This window comes from Cucumis sativus, chromosome 4, assembly GCF_000004075.3.
Source record: "Cucumis sativus cultivar 9930 chromosome 4, Cucumber_9930_V3, whole genome shotgun sequence".
Lineage (NCBI taxonomy): Eukaryota > Viridiplantae > Streptophyta > Magnoliopsida > Cucurbitales > Cucurbitaceae > Cucumis > Cucumis sativus.
The window spans coordinates 21,510,518-21,518,524 of NC_026658.2; the positions used below are offsets into that span (position 1 = coordinate 21,510,518).

The 8,007-nt window shown below is 32.6% G+C and overlaps 1 long non-coding RNA gene across 1 annotated transcript; it reads right to left on the reverse strand.

The window, feature by feature from the left end:
* Positions 1–2,233: 2,233 nt before the first annotated feature.
* On the reverse strand, positions 2,234–7,621 carry LOC116403246. The gene is made up of 2 exons (XR_004215910.1): positions 7,008–7,621; positions 2,234–2,624 (listed from the first exon to the last, which is right to left on the reverse strand). It is a non-coding gene; the product is annotated as an uncharacterized LOC116403246 (long non-coding RNA).
* Between the last annotated feature and the right edge of the window lie 386 nt (positions 7,622–8,007).

Here is an 8,007-nt window from a genome sequence, read left to right on the forward strand (position 1 = left end):
TTCGGTTTTAAAATTGGAGTATTGAGGTCGTGATTGTGCACAAGGGTGCAACAAGGGACGCTTTCATCTCGTTCCATTGTTGAATTTCCAAATCTCTCAGATGTCTTCTAGGATGTAAATTCCAGTCGATAGTAGTAGATTTCCACATTTGCATATCTTCGATTTTTCCTTAAAAAGATACATATGGGTCATTAGGTGCAGTGAGACATCTCTAGTAGGTGGACACCTCCGTAGCACCATCATCATTTTCGCTTCATTAAAATATAACAAAAAGTAGAAGAAGCAGGGAAGAACAACAAAAAGGGCTAGAGAACCTAAATGAGAACATATTACACAAAGGCATTGATCTTTAAAGCAATTGAGCTATGAGCATAATTTGCAAGCCGAGAGGATCTGCTAATCTACAGACCGATGAGAGCTTTAATGTCTTCCTACACCTCGATGGGAGATTTTTCTTTGTCATTGAAAGTTCTGTTATTTCTCTAAATCCATATTAAACAAAATGGGAACGACCACAAAATTAAAAGTTATAATATTCTTCTTGCTATTATGTTCAATACCACAAACATATTTATAGAAGGCATCAGTATTCTGGTGATCGAAGTTTAAGTTGAGCAACATGCATAATTTCTTCCATAAAGATTTAGCAAAAAGCAACAAGAGATAAAAAGATGGTCGGTGTCTTGTTCTGCACCTCTACATATAGGACGCACCAGTTATATGTTTTAGATTCCAACTTTGAAGCCTTTTTTTTGCAAATTATCAATGGTATTGATACATTCACGTAGAAAGGGGCCAAATGAAGAATTTACACTTTCTTTTGGCAAGATTCAAAAACAACATGGAATCAACCCCCAAGGAATAGGTTTTTAAAGGATTGATTAAGTTGATGATCAAGATCGAAAGTAAAAGAAAATTGATTTTTAAACTCGTGATTTGAAAATGATTGCACAAGAAGTTTGATCAACAGTACTTGAGTGATTATATATACTTCACACATGCAAGTTCTAATACACAAAAAATTGCTGAAAGCCTAAATGGAAATTCTTAATTCATTCACCTTAAAAAAGAAAAACTGTCAACAAAGGAAGAACATAGGCTTTTAATTTATATATATATATAGCCTTTGACGCCCTAAACCTAGCTAATTGGCTTAAACCTAACATTATTGGGCAAAAGACTCAAATATTCAATATGTAATAATTGGTACATATAAAAAAGCCCTACTCATCAATCTAAAGTTTGATTGAATTGATTGTTTCATAGTCATACTATCAAATTCATTATATATATCTTTTAGCTCATTCGATTTATACACACATATAACAAGTCTTAGAGTAAGAGATCTTTCTAGAAATGAAGCTGAGAAATGTATTTTCAAAAATCATGAGTAAATAAATATAACTTCATACTATTTGTGTGAAAAATTAGCGTGCACAACATGTGTTATCGACTAGTACACTATAAATATGTTAATTACGGATTAATGATATTTACAACAATCTTTCGATCCACATTACTAAACTTATGAGCTTGACCCCAAATTGTTGAACTCATGTCTAAGAAACTGAAATATTGTTACAAAAGAAAACAACTTATATATTAAATGTAAGGCAAAAAATTAAACAAACTAGCTAATTAACACATTATATTCTATATTTGAAATAATTCTATTCAATTTTGTTCCAGTCTCTAAATTTAGTTTTTCCATTAAACATGCATATATAAATACTTCTGATCATTGGAAAGAAAAATCGAGGAAAAAAAAAACTCCAATTTGCCATTGAATCCAAATTATTTAAGACACTTAACCATCAGAATGACAAGAAATCTTAGCCTCATTCAAATCCTTCTCTTAGTATTTGCTTGGCAATGTTGTGCTGTCATTTTCGATGACGTCACCGGCACTAAAAATCTTCTCAAGGGGATCGTACCAACAGCAAATGAGCAGTTCCTTCGTCCTGTAGAAGCACCCCGACGTCTTGGCTTCAGTACTCTTTCCAACAATGGCCGCACAGTGAATGACATTAAGGCAAATGTTGATCTAAATGAGAATGGTGGTTCAGTTTTTGATGTTACAAAACATGGAGCTAAAGCTGATGGAAAGACTGATGATGCACAGGTGAGAAATATCAACACACCTAACTTCAAACCTTTTAATTTGAGTTAATTATCTTTAAATCGATGACTATAGGAAATTGTATATATTTTTTGCTATTAAATTCTACCGTCATATTATTCGAAACCGATATCAATTTTTCTTGTATTCTATTTGGGTGGAAATGGATGGTACAATTATTTCAACATTTTTTTGGCAAAAAGAGTTACAATTTGTTTTTATTTTCCATTTGGCAGGCATTCATGACAACGTGGATTGCAGCTTGTCGGAACACAGTCGGTCCGGCAAAGTTCTTAATCCCACAACGCACATTTCTGGTGGGTCCGGTGACTTTCGCCGGTCCGTGCAAAAGCTTTCCGATCACCCTCGAAAATCGAGGAACTGTAAAGGCCACCACCGATATTAGTGCATATTCATCTCCAGAATGGTTCTCCATTGAAGATATTACTGGTTTCATCCTCACCGGCTCCGGTGTCTTTGACGGCCAAGGCCTCTCTGTTTGGCCCTACAACGATTGCAAGAAAAACAACTTATGCCAAATTCTTCCAATCGTAACTATATATTTTTCCTTTCATTCTAAATTACAAGTGTTTTTACACTCTAAACGTTACGATTTGTGTCTAACACGTAGCTAAAATAACCTACAATAGACCAAATATGTTTAAAAATGAAAATTTATTTTAAATTACAAAAACTATGAAGATTATTTAGAAAATATATAGCAAAATTTCATGTATCCTATCGATAAGTATTTGAAATTTTACTTTAAATATTTTTTTATTTATTATGCTATATTCGAAAATGTCTTTTCAACCATAGTGAGTAATTCTTGGTTTTTTTTCTTTTTTTGGCAGTCGATTAAATTCACGAGATTAAATCACACGATTGTTGATGGGCTCACTTCGATAAATAGCATGGGGTTTCACACGTCTGTATTCTACTGCTACAATTTCACTGCTACTAACATGAAAATTATAGCTCCACATAATAGTCCCAACACCGATGGAATGCACCTTAGCACCTCAAAATTGGTCACCATTGCCAACAGTGTCATTGGCACCGGTGATGATTGTGTCTCCATTGGCCACAGTACTGAGAATATCACCGTCACCAACGTCACTTGCGGCCCTGGACATGGCCTTAGGTAAATAGTGCACTTTTTAAAAAAGAAATTAAAGATTAAGTAGACACAAAGGAAAACATCTGAAAGCTAATTTCCATTTTTCATCTTTTTCAGTGTGGGCAGCTTGGGCAAGTACTCGAAAGAAAAGGGTGTCTACGACGTTCTAGTAAAGAACTGCACCATTTTCAATGCCACCAATGGTGCCAGAATCAAGACTTGGGCTAGCCCTATCTCGGGGTTAGCCTCGAGAATTATCTTTGAAGACATTGTAATGAACAACGTAAAAAATCCTATAATTATCGATCAAACCTACGGCACTAAGAAGAAGAAGGTAAATAAGAACAATAAAAGCTAACCATGTTATTGGTTTAATCCAGTCGAGATGTAAAGAGCACAAAATGAGAGCGTTAAGAAAATTTCAATCTAAAATTGAGATGTTCAAATGCACTATCTAATGTTTCTTCTTCTTGTATATCTTATTAAAAGAAACGGATGATCTTAACATTTAGAGTTTAATAGTGATTTAACGATAACGTGTTACTAAACTTACATGTGCATGCAGGAATCAAATTGGAAGGTTAGCAACGTACAGTTCAAGAACATTCGGGGAACATCGACAACGAATGTGGCAGTGTTGTTAGAGTGCAGCAAGTTGTTTCCATGCGAGGGGGTGGAGTTGAGGGACATTAACTTGAGCTATGGAGGCATCAACTTGAGAAACACAACCATTGTTTCTTCATGTTCAAATGCAAAGATTGCTACTTTTGGCGTTCAAAACCCACCACCATGTGTTGTATAACAGTGGGTATACAATTTTTTTTCATTATTGGGGATTTATTAATTGGAGATTTATGAATTGGAGGCATCAACTTGAGAAACACAACCATTGTTTCTTCATGTTCAAATGCAAAGATTGCTACTTTTGGCGTTCAAAACCCACCACCATGTGTTGTATAACAGTGGGTATACAATTTTTTTTCATTATTGGGGATTTATTAATTGGAGATTTATGAATTGGAGATTGTATATAAATATTCAACACATTGTATTCTCCGTTTTGAATCATGAATTCAATGTGAAAATTATTGGCTTTTTTTTTTCTTGGCCATCCCAAATTAGTTGGGATAATCCAAAATTTCTAATCCTTAAACACAAATAACTCTAAATTCGTCCCTCCAATAAATTCAAATCAACTGCGAACTTCTTACATTATCTTAATTTTGGTTCAAAAAAATGTAAAACTCAATACTTTGAGATAAATAAATTTTTGTACAGGAAACTATTTACAAAATATATAATTAAATAAAAAGAAGTATTGTCAAAAGTAGAAATTTTGACAACATGTTTATAACATATGAGAAAATTTCATACTCTATCAATAATAAACATTGATATGTTTCTATCAATGACATTGATAGATAGTGATAGAAGTCTATTTGTTTCTACCATTGATAGAATCCAAAATTTATTTATAGTTTGTAAATATATATTTTAATTTGTTTTACTATTATTTAAAAACGTCCCTTAAAAAATGTTAAATTCACTCAAGAGAATTATGATATAATTTTCTATATTTTTAAGTAATTTCAATTTTTTGATATATTTGAAAATTGCTCCTAAATTAAATTCTTCCAAATGTTTAACAACACCTTCAAATATGTCAAAATAAACCAAAATATTTTGATCATTGATAAAATCTAAAATTTTGCTATAGTTTGTAGATGTGTTATCAACTTTTCCATTTTTGTAAAAATTTCCCAATATTTAATAATTCAAATCTACATAAAATTCATTATTTTCTCATTTGTTTTAAATTATCTCTAAAATCCAAAAATTAGAAAGAAACTAAACCCATCAATTTATGATAATTAATCCCATTTTATCTGAAACTCGTGATATGTTAGTCAAGAATTTCATACTACATCTTTTTTTTTTTAAAAAATATATTATATAACTCTTGATATGTTTGTCAAGACGTCTTCACTAGGTGAACACCTTCGTAGCACCATCATCATTCTCACTTCTTTAATAGATAAAGATATAGTACAACGGGAAGCCAGGAATACAAAAACAAGGGCTCGAAGGGAAGCTCGAGAGAAACCCAAAGTACACAAAAAGCATTGATATTGAGAGCTATAGAGTTGTCAGTGTAGTTTGAAAATAAATGAGATCTATTTGTCCAAAGTCGCGTAAGAGCTTTATTATCTTCCTAAACTTTCGTGAACGATTTTTTCTGACCCTTAAAAGTTATGTTATTTCTTTCAATCCAAATATACCAAATGAGTGACAACCACTGTCATGTTGAAGATGATAGCTTATATTCTATCTTTTTTAAGAGAAAGATATTTTTGCATAGTGAGGGAGTAACTTGGGAGTTTTATTTGTCCAGCTTCATAAGGCTTCCAAATTCTCTCAAAGTCTTCGAACAAAGGTGCAAAAGATGAACATATCGTTTATGTCTTCTTTAGCTTCCAAATTTTCATTTGGCTTCGTAGAATGAACTAAGAACATTGGTACGATACATTGGAAACACATTTTTTATTAAGTCTAGCATCATATCAAATGACTTGTTACTCCAACCGTTTAAAACATTTACATACATCATCTTAACAAAAATCTTCAGGGAAGAGTATTGAGAACAATTAGGGTATAACTCACTACGAGTTTCATTCAATAAGTTTTGAAATATGTTTGTTGTTTCTTCTTCTATATCTATCCCAATATTGAAGGGCTTCTCATTCTCCAAACATTCCTCTATTTTCCATTTGTGTTCAATCGAAGCTTGTAAATAGTTAATCATATCAAACATTTCATCTTCTTCATCAAAAGGGTTGCTACTAGTTCCTTCATCAAAAGGGTTACTATTGGTTCCTTCATCAAACCTTTTGATATATACCTTTATGGAAGTTCATTGCCTCTCCATGATACAACCATTTTGTATAGGAGCTGGGGGATATTCCGATGGTCAATAGATGTCGCTCCACACCCTCTAATGAGTACCAATTTGTCTTCATACATCTCTTATATGGACTCTTTATTCGTCTGTAAGCATCGACATGGAACTTGGCAATCTCTAAAAATTGTGACACACCCTTGCTATGTTCAACCCATAACTTATTCCTAACTTTCATATAACTCTTGTTCATCATTAAAGACTAAAACATAAATACGTTTGATCATTAGTCCTATATTCCTCCTATCAAACACTAAACTCAATTACTCCTTGAATAAGCTATGCCAAATCCTTCCAATCTTTTAACTAAAGCTAAGTTCAAACTACAAAGGCTACCATAATTGTAGGATAGCCAGAACAAACTAACCAAACACCCTATTATATCTAATTAATTTTAAACCAAATTTGCACTAAAAAGAAGAGACTACCATCATTAATTCCAAGAGAGTCATAAGAGATCAACAACAAATTCGTAGTAGTTCTAACAAACGAAACTGTTAAAAAATAAACAACAATAAAATTTGAACTAAATACCCCTCCAACCCCCCCCCCCCCCCCCCCCCCCATTTTCTATTAACCCCTTCCCCACCTAAAAATTCTAATTCAACCATTCCACAACCCCTCCTAAAACATAATATTATTCCTAAAATATAATTTCTAATTCATAACATAATTCAAAATCTTATTACTAAAACAAAAACTAATTCAAAAACTAAATTTCTAATTCAAAAATAATTTCTAATTCAAATCATAATTTTTAATCAAAATAAAAATAAATTACATCAAAACTAATATAAAACAAATCTACTTACCGATATACAACAGTGAGTGGCGGAACACGATGACGAAACGATGGTGAGCGAATGGAACCGACGGTGAGGTGAGAAATCTCCTCTTCTGCTTCTCGGTCTCCCTCTCTCTCATTTTCTTATTCTTTTCTCTTTGATTCTATAAAACAAAAAGAGAAATGGTCCAAACACCCCCAATCTAAATGACCTTAAGGTGTTTGGATGTGTAGGGTATGTCAATCAAAAGCAACGAAAACTAAAGGCTAGAGCTGCTAAGTGTATGTTTGTTGGTTTCACAGAAGGAGTAAAGGGTTTCAAGCTGCAAGAGGTTTATAATTAGTAGGATGTTTATTTTAGAGAGTCAAAGATGGTTATGCAAGGGAAAAGCAACGCTGAAAGAAACTCAGATGACACAAAATCCTATACTACTCAGATTTATGTGAAGAAAAAACTGGGATAGTTGAAGTTTGGTGCTTTGTTTTATTTGTGAAAAGAACCCTACTTTCTTTATAGTTTACAAAGTGATTATAGAAGAAAGAAATGTGATAGAGAAATTTTAAGAGATGAAGATAATTCTAAATTTACTTCTCAACGAGCTTATGAATGATGAAAATGTGTTTGTTTTTGGCTCTTTTAAATTAGGAGTGGATGGGAATGAAGATAGTGCATGTAGAGTATACTTGGAGATACCTAATTCCATTTAATAGTCAAAAAGTTATTCCGCAATGTCTATTTCGAATCTCTCCTACACAGAACGAAGTTCCGAACAACCAATCAACAACTTCCACGCTAAAGTTAAGCGAAACATCTTCTACTTTTCCTTTCTATGTGGCAAACCCAAAAGTACTTCTCTTTCACAATCATCTTTGGACCAAACTCATATTATTTCTTTCAACCCTAATCCATGTGCTCTTTCTTTTTCAAAATAACAACTTCTATATTCTACCTTCCAATCAATTTCAAATTATTATTATGTTGTTTATTCCAATTTTTTACTTTAATTTTTGTTTAATCCTAAATTTTA